This window comes from Nothobranchius furzeri, chromosome 7, assembly GCF_043380555.1.
Source record: "Nothobranchius furzeri strain GRZ-AD chromosome 7, NfurGRZ-RIMD1, whole genome shotgun sequence".
Classification (NCBI taxonomy): Eukaryota; Metazoa; Chordata; class Actinopteri; order Cyprinodontiformes; family Nothobranchiidae; genus Nothobranchius; species Nothobranchius furzeri.
This window is the reverse complement of record NC_091747.1, coordinates 71,021,530-71,036,246: the sequence shown is the minus strand read 5'-3', so window position 1 is coordinate 71,036,246 and position 14,717 is coordinate 71,021,530. Positions and strand designations below refer to the sequence as shown.

The 14,717-nt window shown below is 45.7% G+C and overlaps 1 protein-coding gene across 1 annotated transcript in view; it reads right to left on the bottom strand.

Annotated features, from left to right (window-relative positions):
* The window catches only part of LOC107382309 (ATP-sensitive inward rectifier potassium channel 12), a 40,985-nt gene that overhangs the window by 22,151 nt on the left and 4,117 nt on the right, over positions 1 to 14,717 (bottom strand). The window lies entirely within an intron of this gene.

Below are 14,717 nucleotides of genomic sequence, written 5' to 3'. Positions count from 1 at the left end.
CGGAGACCTGAGGTGGGCAAACAAGCATGCGCGGGATTTTCGAGATCTTGCGATACAGTCCGAGCAATAAACGTGGAAGTCAGATCCAAACACCCGTTGTGTGGGAGAAGCATCGACATGAACTGTTTAATCTGCCCATCATTTGTGTTGAGAGATCAGCAGTGTTTGGATCAACAAAGTGTGACTACTTTGATAGTGGAAACTGTATTTATGGCTTATTTTTGTGCAATTAAACTTCAGCCGCCATTGATAGTTGTTAAAAGTTGTTAAACCTGTGCGTATGAAACAAAAAACGCCTTTTGTTTATCGATGTATTGTGAAAAACGGAAGTTGTGCTCGCTCCTTTTCCTGTTGGGCGTTTGTGATTTCTGTCCATTTATTGCGGAGGTGCGCCGGCGTCCGGCAAAAATAGGATCGATTCTATTTTTGCCGGACACCGGAACAGAGGGCAGCACACGGCGCCGCACTGCCGGAGCACGGCCGCAGTAGTGGAATTGCTCTGATTGACTAGAACGGGACCGATTTTGCTCCGGCGTTCGTGCCGGAGCGGAGCGGAGGTAGTGGAATTTGGGGATTAGAAGGCAGAACCCCGTTAACAGTGACACAGTGAAAAGCTGCTGCCGTCCCACACTCCCTGATGAGACCTTCTTCCTCCCTCCAGACTGGTATGCCACACGTTTCAATTCAGTTTATTTATGTAGCGCCAAATCACCACAAGAGTCGTCTCAAGGCACTTCGCACAATAAACATTCCAATAAAGTTCAGTCCATAGAGCCAGTCAGTAAAAGGTTTCCTATGTAAGGAACCCAGCAGATTGCATCGAGTCACTGACTAGTGTCAGGCCCAATCCCAATACTCGCATGTCCACACGTGCCCAGCAATTGCGCGATCCCGGCCAGGGGTGCGAGTGTCTAGGGTGTCTCGATTAGGGTTGTCACGGTAACCGGTATAGCGGTAAACCCCGGTAAAAAAGTTGACAATAAAAATAACCGTCCAGTTTTTAAAAAACTATATTATCTCGGTGGGTTTACCGTGGCCGCGGTTTCGGCGCGATGACCCTTACCAGCCACCGTCGCTTCAGCTGAAGTTCCCGCTGCGCGCACACGCACTGTTTAGTTTGCAACGGCACCAAAACTTTGAAGCTGAAATAATGGCCGAAGGAGGCGACGGCAGCGCCCAGGACATCCATCAGCCCTCAAAGAAGACTAAATCGGAAGTATGGGCATATTTGGGATTTCTGAAAAATGCTGAGGGACAGTTAATAGAAGACGGCTATCCCGTTTGCAGAACGTGCAGGAAACAAGTGTCTGCAGAAGGCAGCAACACTTCAAATCTCATGGCACATCTGAGTGACCATCACCCACGTCTCCACAGCCAGTGCAAGGTAAGATAACATCAGCATTTTAGCTGAAATGCATGACGTGAGGACTTTTGGTTGAGGGAGAATGCAACGAGTCACTACATACTGCAGCCGCAGCGCCCTCTGCCAGCATTTAAACCGTGTCACGGACACCCTGTTGCTGGATGAAGCATCTTATTTGTTGATGATGAAGAGAAATATACAATTAGTTCCTTGTCATGGATTTGTTTACTTATTCAATGCCATTTATACTTGAACATTTGGATTTGATTACATAGTGTAGTAGTTATTTTAGTCATTTGTTTAAAGTGGCTATTTGTTTTAAATACATATTTTTTAAGGTTGACTTGTACAGCGCTCAAGTCAAGTGTGGACTGGAGTTTTAGATTTTCATTTTGATAATGAAGAAAACAAGTATATGAGAAAACAAGTGGTGTTTCTTTGATTTGTTTACATATTGTTTATGTTTTGAATGTTTGGATTTGTATAATTTAAACCTGCACTGACTACTGTAACATGTTCCAGAAAAATAAGCTATTTGTTCCTTTACTTGTGAAAAGTTGCACTTTTGCTAAGGCTTTGTGTTATTTTAGGTTTAATAAACATTGTTAAACCTTTTCAAAACTATTTCAGTTTGTGTAGAACAGGACTATCAATGCTTTCTGAACATATGCAACACCGTTTAAAAAATACCGCGATAATACCGAAAACCGTGATAATTTTGGTCACAATAACCGTGAGGTTAAATTTTCATACCGTGACAACCCTAGTCTCGATTCTCAAATGCAGCTGTTGACCACGCCCCTTTTGCACCCTTGTTCCACATTTCACCCAAGTCCACACCGGTGCAGACTTGGGCGAAGGGTATTACCCATAATCCACTGCTGCAGAAGAAAAAGGCTCAAGTACATTTTCTGAAAATACATATTTTCAAATGAAAGTAGTTAATTTTAGGATGATTACTTAATGCTCTGAATAATTAGGCAAAGCAGTAATTGATCTTAATTTATTTCAAATAATTGTTTAATTGTTTGTTTGAAAGTTGTTAATAAAGGATTTTTTTTAAGTTCAATATCTGGCTGACATGGAGACAGGAGTCTTCATGTGTTCCTTTTAATCTGCCTGCCTTCATCCCATCAGCTGGGGTTCAGAGCCTCTCTGCAGCTCTGAACACATGATAACGTATTGTCAACATCAGGATCCCTCCTCAAGGCCTCAAGCTTCCCTTATCGTTCTACAGGACTCTTCATGCCTATGAATAAAGTGAACACTCTCAGCTCGGATGAGTTGCTTAATCAAAGAATGAACTCTTAAATATAATGTGAACATTAAATACTTATGAGTTAATTAATCATTAAATAATAATATGGTTTATTGAACAAATATTATATGAATAATAATAATAATAATGTTTTGATTAATCTGTGCTTGAAATGAATGTTATGTTATTATTACATTGAAAGATTTGTATATGAATCAGTAATGTTTGATATGACAAGGCAATCGTCACCTGCACCAGACACAAGGTTCATTAGAGATGAATTAAAGTTAAGTTAATCATCATGACACATAGATATTTCTTTACCCCAGATCAGAGCATCCGGTATATCAAGGAGGCGCGTTTTCTGAGGTTGTCTTGGTAATATTCCTTAGCATGGCACGTTCCGATTGGCCAAGTAAATCATAATATGAGAATGTTAAAACAGAATCACTCCGGTGATTCAGCAGTCGGAGTCAGAGTCGCATTCCAGCTTCTCATCATCCAGTAGTTCTAGAGAGCGCTTCGGAACGGCCGTCAGGAGCGACCCCTCTTTAACCCTTAGCCGAACACGCTAACCCGCTGCCAAACCCTGCTAAAAGCTGCCTACAGTTGACACAGCAAAACGGTTCCTGCAGAACAAAGCTTATATTGTTCCAACTCCTTAAGAGTCCTCCAGACGCAAACTAGTTCCAACCTGTGTGCCTGGCGACATCTCTGGACTGGAGTAGTCAGTGCTGTGGTCAGTCTACTGGACCTGGGTGCCCAGAGGTCATCCGACCTCCCTGACCTCCGGATCCGCGAAGAGGGTCTCCAAGAAGGGTGAGGTAGCACACAGTGAGATAGCGTTGGATGCCTTTTGACAATAATTAACTCATAGCTTGATGCAAACCAAATTCTTTCCCTTTTACACTCAGAACTCTGCTCTTCTCGATACGAAAGTTCTGATAACATCATATTCACACATAGGCACCACATCTCCTCCATCTAGATTCATCCATCACAGTAAATATTAGTTAACTTGTCATGTTTTAATTGTTTGGAAAATAAATTCTTACTTTTATAAACCTGACTCTTTCCTTGAATCAAGACGAAGTGTTCTACAATTCCTGAATAAACAAATAATCCTAGAATCTTCGGATTAAACATCCAAAGACCAAGCAGGTTGATATTCTATATTTATATTGACCCTTTGCACCGACGTCACCTAATCACGTGGGTCCACCGTGCTGGATGGCAAAAGCATGTAAACAGTGAGCGACACGAGTACTAAACAAAGGGAAAAGTAGATCCTGAAATTGTTTTTGCGATCAAAACAAAAACAAACTCCTCTAGCATTCTTTCAACTAGTTCATGCCCAGTTCAGTTATCAGAAGAAGTAACGCATCTAGCGGGGGCTCATAGAGCGGTATGCTAACTAGCTTACGTTAGCTTACGTTCTCTCTGCAGCTGTTCACCGATGTAAACATGTTGCTGACTTTGCCTAAATTCACCCTTCTGGATTTACAACTTTATGCTGTAAACAGCGTTTCACTTTACACCAAAGCTGATTTTTAAAAAGTCCGGATCCCTACCAGCTTCTGTTGCTGGTGGTTACCGGGTTCAGCTGCTGCTCTCACACCGGAATGAGAAGATCCCTGAACTCCGACGCTCATATAAATAAATAATGTAATTTTAACACACGTAATCATACATCGGAGCCTTTATATTGTTAATAATTGTCTCGCTTTACACTACAGTGGACGGAGCGCAGCCTCCGTGGTGAAATACACATCACATTTAGGGTGTGTTCCAACTATTGGGGGATCACACTCCTCAGCCTCCCTGGAAAGGTCTACTCCAAGGTACTGGAGAGGAGGGTCCGACCGATAGTTGAATCTCAGATTGAGGAGGAGCAATGTGGTTTTCGTTCTGGCCGTGAAACTGTGGACCAGCTCTATACCCTTGCAAGGGTGATGGAGGGGGCATGGGAGTTTGCCCAACCAATCCACATGTGCTTTGTGGATTTGGAGAAGGCTTATGACCGTGTCCCCAGGGGCACCCTGTGGGGGACGCTCCAGGAGTATGGGGTGGGTGGCTTTCTGTTAAGGGCCATTCAGTCCCTTTACCAGAGGAGCGTGAGTTTGGTCCGCATAGCCGGTAGTAAGTCGGACCTGTTCCCAGTGAGGGTTGGACTCCGCCAGGGCTGCCCTTTGTCACCGGTTCTGTTCATTACCTTTATGGACAGAATTTCTAGGCGCAGCCGTGGTGTGGAGTGTGTGGAGTTTGGTGGCAGGAGAATCTCGTCTCTGCTTTTTGCGGATGATGTGGTCCTCCTAGCTTCATCCAGCTCTGACCTTCAGCTCTTGCTGGGTAGGTTTGCGGCCGAGTGTGAAGCGGCTGGGATGAGGATCAGCACCTCCAAATCTGAGACCATGGTTCTCGACCGGAAAAGGGTGGCTTGCCAACTCCGGGTCGGGGGAGAGGTCCAACCTCAAGTGGAGGAGTTTAAGTATCTCGGGGTCTTGTTCACAAGTGAGGGTAGGAGGGATCGGGAGATCGACAGGTGGATTGGTTCGGCGTCTGCAGTGATGCGGACGCTGAGCCGATCTGTCGTGGGGAAGAGGGAGCTGAGCCAGAAAGCCAGGCTCTCGATTTACCGGTCGATCTACTTCCCAATCCTCACCTATGGTCATGAGCTTTGGGTAATGACCGAAAGAACGAGATCGCGGATACAAGCGGCCGAAATGAGTTTCCTCCGTAGGGTGGCCGGGCTCAGCCTTAGAGATAGGGTGAGGAGCTCGGGCATTCGGGAGGGACTCGGAGTAGAACTGCTGCTCCTCCGGATCGAAAGGAGTCAGTTGAGGTTGTTTGGGCATCTGGTCAGGATGCCTCCTGGACGCCTCCCTGGGGAGGAGTTTCGGACATGTCCTGCCAGCAGGAGGCCCCCGGGTCGACCCAGGACACGTTGGAGAGGTTACATCTTCAATCTGGTCCGGGAACGCCTTGGGGTCCTGCCGGAGGAGCTGGTGGAGGTGGCCGGGGAGAGGACGGCCTGGAGCTCCCTAGTTGGGATGCTGCCCCCGCGACCCGGACCCGGATAAGCAGAGGAAGACGACGACGACGGTTATCCCTGTTCCTGTCTTTCTCGTGAAATAAATTAACCTTAATCTTACCTGGTAAAAACACGTTTGCTGCAAATCTCAGGCCTGCTAGTCCGCTTGATTGATCGCTGCAGTTCATCTCCGTCCTCAGTCTCATCAAAGTTAGTTGAAAAAGTTATTACACTAAATTTACCAACTGCTACACCGGTATGCATTGTGGTTGATGATGCAATGCCCCCTGTCTCAATTCGACAATAACACACACACACACACACACACACACACACACACACACACACACACACACACACACACACACACACACACACACACACACACACACAGGTTTTGTTTTTTGAAACTTTAGAAATAAATTATTTTTTGTTTGAAACCTGTTTTATGTTTAAAATTAAAATAGATTTGTGAGGAGGGCCTTCTACCTTTTAAAAGTAAGTTTTTATTGGTAGATAAATAAATGAAATAAACTCTACAGCTTCTCTGCTGCAAGCCTTAAAGGGAGATTAGGCAGTTTTGGCTTGCTTTTAGCATCCCCAAGTGTTTGTTTGTAAAACTGAAAGCAAAATCTCTCTCCTTGCTGTGCGAAATGTCTGAAATGTCATCGCCCTCTCACGCTTTCATTAACCCTGTAAAGGGCCATTTTAGCACGTACTGGCTCAAGAAAATGGTTTAAAAATAAGAAAAAGTTGCTAAGTATCCCTCATTTACAACCACTGATGACTAAAGTCGTCATTTTAAATCCAACCGCTTGCTGCCATTGACGAATAAAGTAGTCAATGGCATTTTCAAGAGGGCGGGCATGCCGATCTTCATCTGCATACGTCACACGTCATGTGATCAGGAAGCAGAAAATCCATGAATTAGGAGATCGTTATGGGCCGCTGCTGTGAAAAAAGCGAGGCGCCAACTGGAAAAGCTTCTGCCGCTCACACTTCAACAACGGCTTGTGAAAGAAAGGATAACACTAGAAATGCGCCGATTCTTCCTGATGTAAGAAGTGAGACTACGCTTTCTTTTGGTAGTTTTGACATTGACATCATCATAGAGCACAATTTTATTTTTCTCTTCAAAAAACAGTAAAAATGCTCAAGAATGCTGGCAGTGAGGGGCTTTCTGATCAGGAAACAGCTGGCAGTGAATGAGTTAAAGGTGAAGACCAAGTGTTTGAAATAATTGTCAAACGGATTGACTTTAAAACAGTCAATGCGTTGGGTGAATGGGTGGATGACTGACATTCATTTGCAGTCGTTACGCTATAAAGTGACCGGGAGGTGTGCCGTCCCCCCTGGAGGTCTAAAGGATGACCAGTAGTTGTGGTTCTAAGCCCCGGGCCGTGGGTCTGAGTATGGCCCAAGTGGGGCACTTGCGTCGGACTGGGGAGGCTCTGCCGGACCCCTGGAGGTCAAAAGGATGACCAGTAGTTGTGGTTCTCACCCCAGGTCGTGGGTCCGAGTCTGGCCCGAGTAGAGCACTTTGGTCGGCTATCGGGGGGTGTGCCGTGCCGTCTGGAGCCATGGGAGTGAGCTCCAGCAGACTGGTATTTTTCGGAGAACCAGGCCCACACTCCTCAGACTTTGTGCCCAGGGACAGGCCACCAAAGTCGGCTGCGATTGCTAGTCTGTGTTTTGAAGCACTTTGGGGAGTTGTGGAACCCACAGGCGCTATACAAATACACCCCATAACCACAGGGTCATCATGAATCTTGTTTTTCTCTGCCGTGTGTGAGCCTGGCTGCACGGTGCAAGAACGTGTGACAAGTGTCTGTTGCGTGAGTCTTCACGGTCAATGTGTGAGAGACGCCAGAGCTGTCTAATGCACGCAGCCGACGAGACAGTTCTGTGTAATAAAAGCCTATTGACCAGGTCCTTGCACAGTGATTGGCCCGAGGCACCTCCAGACCATCTATGGGTGGAAAACCAGACAGGCAGGGGAAGGTTTAAAAACCAAATGAACACTGGTAATCCGCTGTTAGAGGAACAATTGATCTGCTCTTTGGCCCGTTTTCAAGGTTATGTCAGCAAGCTGGCGACCAGGGAGACCAAAAAGCTCTGGGTTGCGTAAGCAATAGGAAGCCAATCGTGTGTGATCTGGAAGGTCAGCAGAGGGGTCATGTTTCCTTGTGCGTAAATCATTTTCACAGTTGTGAAATAACTGGTCTGCATGAAATGGACAGTTATAGAGGGTGGTCTTGGAAAGTTTATGCTCAGAAACATTAGTTCATATGTTCCACTGCCAGCCGTAGAAACAAAAGCGCGTTTGCACACGTGAAAGGTCGGGGTGGGAATCTTTCAGGAACATCACGACTCGATTCGATTGCGATTCAGGGAGTTTTGATTCTTGATGCATCTTTCTCCTCCCTACCTGGCTGCCAGGTGATTACTGATGAAACATCCATTTACTTCCAATATCTTTTATTAACATAAGTATCAGTGCAATGTTCAATAGGAAAGAAATGTTGTCATTAACAGCTTCAAACCAAATAACGCCGGATGTCCAATTCATTTGAACATGAATAACTGTTCTTTTTCAAAAATAAATACGATTAGACAACAACATTTTGAGTATAAATACTTTTGACAAGAACTTCAGTTAAACGTATAAATGCATGAAACAGGAAAAAAATAGCGTATGGATGCAAATCTTTCGCCATAAAAATTGCTACAAGCTTTGTAATTCTGTTCGCCTTTTCCGAGTTTGGTGGAAATTTTAACAACTCCTGCTCAATAGTTTTCTGGTTGGTGGCGGCAGCCGCAGCTACCTGCGTCTTTTTCTCCTCCTGCGGGTGAAGACGATCAACGTGGTTTCTCATGTTTGTCGTGTTTCCAAAATATTTCAGTTTTGTTTTACACAGCCTAAACACCTGGAAAGGTCTACTCCAAGGTACTGGAGAGGAGGGTCCGATCGATAGTTGAATCTCAGATTGAGGAGGAGCAATGTGGTTTTCGTCCTGGCCGTGGAACTGTGGACCAGCTCTATACCCTTGCAAGGGTGATGGAGGGGGCATGGGAGTTTGCCCAACCAATCCACATGTGTTTTGTGGATTTGGAGAAGGCTTATGACCGTGTCCCCAGGGGCACCCTGTGGGGGACGCTCCAGGAGTATGGGGTGGGTGGCTTTCTGTTAAGGGCCATTCAGTCCCTTTACCAGAGGAGCGTGAGTTTGGTCCGCATAGCTGGTAGTAAGTCGGACCTGTTCCTGGTGAGGGTTGGACTCCGCCAGGGCTGCCCTTTGTCACCGGTTCTGTTCATTACCTTTATGGACAGAATTTCTAGGCGCAGCCGTGGTGTGGAGTGAGTGGAGTTTGGTGGCAGGAGAATCTCGTCTCTGCTTTTTGTGGATGACGTAGTCCTCCTAGCTTCATCCAGCTCTGACCTTCAGCTCTTGCTGGGTAGTTGGGATGCTGCCCCCGCGACCCGGACCCAGATAAGCGGAAGAAAAAGACGACGACGACAGCTTAAACACAGTATGACTTTTGTCCAGGCCCCTTTTCCCCTCACACTCATAAAAACCGAAGTTATTACATACGCTTGCTTTTAACGTTGGCGGTGCTGGCCGTTTTCCTCAGTCAGCCATGTTGTCCTGTGCATACTGTTACCTTTCCGTCCAAGCACCAGACTTCCTTTTAGCTGAGTTCCGCTTTTAGCGCCTCATCATGAATAAAAACGATTTTTTTACTTTTTAAAATTGATTGATAATCCTTCTTGTTCACATCTCAATGCATCCAAACCAGCTCCCAGCTTTAGTCCGTGAGGCAGACACCTTGTCTACTTTTAAGACTAGGCTTAAAACATTTTTATTTGATAGGGCCTATGGTTAAAATCTGATGTTAGCCTAAATCTGGACCAGTGGGGGAGTAGAGGGAGGTGGAGTGTACAGTCGGTAAAGACGGCTCTCCCTTGCCCTGCCTCCAACACGCCTCCATCTAAAAGGCTAGGTTATCCAGAGTTATCTCTGTAGTTATGCTGCTATAGGCTTAGACTGCTGGAGGACACACTGACCACTTTCCACACTCGACTACTTTCTTCTACAATCTGCTCTTTAACTGTATTATTTCCTGCTATTTCAGCTGTTAACTTTATTTTTTCTCCAAGCGTTTTTCTCCCCAGAAGAAGCTACAATGACGATCTGCTGAGCTGTGGTGGCCTCATGGAGGGGGCCATCGGCTTGAGCACTGTTGCTAACCATTTAATCATTCTCCCTCTCCTGATAATACTTTACTTTCATTGACATTGAATGTGCTACTACTAGTTTACCCGTTTAATTATAGATCCACTAGGATAAATACAATAAAGTTTATCTCTCACCAAATAGAATATTTACTAAGAAATCACAATGTAACCATAGAAACACTACTTGGTGTGTGTGTGTGTGTGTGTGTGTGTGTGTGTGTGTGTGTGTGTGTGTGTGTGTGTGTGTGTGTGTGTGTGTGTGTGTGTGTGTGTGTGTGTGTGTGTGTGTGTGTGTGTCTGCTCTGTCTTCTCGATCCCCAGTGAGTCATGGAGGACGGCTGCTTATACTGAGCCAGGATCCTCTGGAGGTTTCTTCCTGTTAAAAGAGAAACTTTTCTGATTGGCTTAATGAACCGACCTGTATTTGTCATGGTCTGTGTCTGCATCTCCCCTCATGTGTCTCCTTGTGTCCTCCATTCGTTCTCTAGGTGCTCCTTTTGTGTCCTAGCGCCCTCATGTGTCATGTCTGCGTCTTCCTCATGTGTCTTCTGGTTTTCCCCATTTGCCCCTAGATCTCCAGCCCTCTAGGTTTCTCAAGTCATTTCCTTTAGTTACAGCCTTTCATGATTTAGTATGTTTTTTCCCATCAGTGTTTATTATTTTTCTCCCCCCTCCCTTTGAATTGTAGTTATGTTTCCTGCTCTTTTGTATTAGGTTTTATTCTTAGGTCAAGTTAGTTTCTCCCCTGATTAGTCATTGCCTTCACCTGGTCCTCCTCCCACACCCCACACACCTGCAGCACAGACTTTGTGCTCTAGGTGAGCTTCTGTTTCAAAGTCTTTGGTCTTCGTGCTCTTTGAGAGCTTTGGGTGTCCTGTGCTCCAGGACTTTGGACAGTTTGGACTTTAGGCTCGTTGCCTTGGATTTATTTTTGTTCATCCTCTATTAAAAGGATTTTTTCCTTATGTCTACTCCTGCCTCATGTCCTCCTGGGTATCTGCATATTTGGGTCCTAAACATCCCCGAAACGTGACCTGTATTAGAATGTTTACTGTGTGAAGTGCCTTGAGACGACTCTTGTCGTAATTTGGTGCTATATCAATAAAACTGAATCTAAAAAATCGAGTTTATCTCCCACCCCAAATGAAAGCACAGAATGAAAAGGAGGAGGCTTCAACTCTTAGACTGGTGTTGTAGCCAGAAACTATGTGACCTTCATCTACATCATCCAGAGGTAACAGAGTTCTCCAGACATGAAGTTACAGCGTTTTCTTACAGAGCTCCTAAGTATGGCATGAGATGAAAACTGGTGATAATTTCCATGAACTGCCTTTAAACCTGGGATTGTTTACATCACAGTTTTATCAGTCTAAAGATCACTAGCATGCCTCTCCTTCTATAAACTCCTACAGCAGCATGCTGCAGTAACATGGTGTGCCACTGACCCAAATCATTCTCCACCAACAGCGGTGGACACTCACCGGTGTGAATGGATAATGGCAGGTAAGACAAGGCAAGCACTGGCACAAACACAGGGTTTAAATACACGAGGGTAATCAGGTGGGGTGGATGACAAGGGGCGGATGAGTCCAATAAACATTTAAGGAGGGGAGACGAGACAACAGAGGGAGAAGGAGCAGATCCTGACTATTTTTTTCTGTGGCAGTCCCCATGGTAGGGACCCCCACAACAAACTGTGTGTGATTGAGGGACCTGACTAAACGAGGTTCAAAAACTCTCATAGTGACGGTAAGAACTGTGAACCAGACCCACGCTTGTGCATGGGGACAACTGGCCAGACAGACAACATTTGGGCCCTGTCCACACGTAGCCGGGGATCTGCCAAAACGTAGATATTTTTCTACGTTTTGGCCTGTCATCCACACGAAAACGAAGTTTTTTCACACGAAAACGGATCTTTTTAAAAAACTCCGGCCAAAGTGAAGATCTGCGTTTTCTCCGTTTTGGGTGTCTGCGTGTGGACAGACAAAACCGGAGTTTTAAGGTCCGCAACGTCACTTTCCGCGACAAAAAAATGCTGACATCACGTGTGCGACCTGTGTTTACACTAGCCGACAGCATGGATGCCCTCAGAGCTGCGCTCTGTCACTACCCGAACCATCAATTGTCCAAGCGCTTTCTGCTTGTTTGTTTTTGCAAGCGGAATTACTGCTCCTTGCGGAAGACCACAGACGAAGGACGAGGTTAAGAACGGGGAAGTACTGCCACCTACAGGTCTGGCATGTCCTTAACAATGTATTTATCCGGGTACGTGTGGACCGAGTTTATTTTTTTAAACAAGGTGGTGTGGATGCAAGTTTTTGGAGGGGCGGATATTCGTTTTTAAAAAAAACCCGGCTACGTGTGGACTAGGCCTTGGGCTCTTCATCCTGGAACCAGGATTCCTCTCTCCACATTCAGATGCTGTTTCAACTTCAGCAGATTGTCTACAAGTCTAAATGCACTGGGTTGCTGCCTTCTGATTGGCTGATTGGTATTTTATGTTACTGTGTACTTAATGTGGTGGAGGGTGAGTGAGATTTATGAAGCACTGAAAGCTTTTGATAATCCTGGAACTAGTTACACAAATACACTAAACCCCTAAAGCTCCAGTGTTGCAGCTGTAGACACTTAAAATGAGTCTCAGTGTTGACAGAAGAAACAGTAACTTACAGATCCCGCCGTTCATATTTGGGTTGTTTCACTGAAAACCTTCAGAAACATCCTGGTAATGATTAATTCTTACGCCGTCCTTACCCTGGCTTGACAGACTCATTTTGTCTCCAGTGTAAGATTCCTGCTCGATAGTTGTGTAGTTTATGTATTTAAAGGCTAAAGAATAAATAAAACATCACAGTTCCTCATTAATTATATTTTGTCGTTTCTGTGTAGTTATTTTCTAATCTGACAATGTCATGATCCTGCCATGCCCTGACCTCCACGCACCATCATTCACCTCATCAGCCTTCATGCAGCACACCTGGTCCCCTCATCAAGCTCCAGACAGGCCCTGTTTCCCCAGCAACCACAGTCAACTCCCCATCAAGCTCATGCCACACACCTGCCTCACCAGCTACACATTCCTCAGTCAACCACCAGCACTCTGCCAGATTATTGAACGCTTTTGCCAGTAAATCTTCCAGCCTTCCTTCCTACCTGATCACAGTCCTTCAACCTCGTTTCCACGCCTTGACCATCACCAAGAACTCTGCCTGCCACCACGACCCGAGCCTGTCTACGACCACGTCTCCAGCCTGCTCCCTGTACCTGCTTCGCCTCGATCTGGTTTTACCCACGCCTGCCTTCAACTCTGCACCTACCTGAATGTCACTCTGGTAAACACCTCCTCATAGCTTCAGGCTAATAAAGACTTTTGTTGTGTGACGGGGTGAGTACTCCCTCTTCTCCACAACATCTTTGTAAGACTGTCATTCCAGGAGAGGGCACTCACCAGCTGCGGGGCATTACTGATCAGCGGCAGCTGCAGATCCTCTAATCAACCGCAGCAGAGCTCTATTTAAGAGGAGAGGGAACCACTTCACATCGCTGGATGATTAACTACTCACGGTAGAATCTTGCCACTCAGTTCTAGGTTTTGCTTGGTCTATGCTCAGACATTCGTGTTGTCGCAGTTTTGGATTTATCTGGGTTTTTTTTTTTTTGTGCTTGGATTTTGGTGTTTGGACTCAAGTTTGTTTCATCTTCAGGATACTTGGAATCGCTGAACCACTGATGGATGTACCTACCTGGAAGTCACCATAACCTGCCTGGATTACACACTCAAGGTTCACCTCTCCTCCTTCTCCACTTGCCCTCTGCCGCCATCATCTGGCTCCCTCTCCTGGACGCACCCCGTCACACCGTCTGCCCTCCCTGCTGGCTTTTGGACTCTTGCCGACTACTTCGCACTTGGATATCTCCAGGACACTTTTAGTTAGGTTTAATAAATCATTGTTTGAACTTTCTGCCTTTATCCTGTGATGGTTCTTCATGTCGTGGGTTAAACACCTTCCCAGGGACATGACAACTTTTAGTCATCTTGCAAGTTCAGTTCATGACAGATAGAAGTCATAACAGCATAAGACAGATCTTAGCCTCTGTACATGCTATCACCATGGAAACCTCTCTTCTCTCCATGGTAAGTGGCCTGTATTTGATATAGCGCCTTCTAGAGTCCTGGAACCCCCCAAGGAGCTTTACAACACAAACAGTCATTCACCCATTCACACACATGTTCACACACTGGTGGGGATGAGCTACCATGTAGCCACAGCTGCCCTGGGGCGCACTGACAGAGGCGAGGCTGCCGAGCACTGCTTCCTCCGACCACCACCAGCAGGCAACGTGGGTTAAGTGTCTTGCCCAAGGACACAATGACAGCGACAGACTATGCGAGGCTCAAACCTGCAACCTTCTGATTGCGGGGCGAGCGCTTAACTCCTGTGCCACCGTCGCCCCACCATGATGCTGATTTTACTAGAAACCATGCAGCATGAGTGATAATGACTTATAATACTAACTTACATATGTGTAGTACTTTCAAATTCAGGGACTCCAAAGTGCTTTACAGAAATATCATTCACATGCTGGTGGTGATAGAATAGAATAGAATTAATTGATCCCACAGTGGGGACATTTACTTGTCACAGCAGTACCAACACTTAAAGAACAATTTGAAGAAAAACAATAAAGGTATGTTACGACTGGAGCCTTTTTGTGTTGTGTTTTCATTAATGCTGCATCTGAGGAGCATGCCTGCAGACTATGGCCTGTTTGCTCACCCTTGCTCGTCCCTGCACCAGCTGAGCTGGGTTTTCATCAGCCGCTGA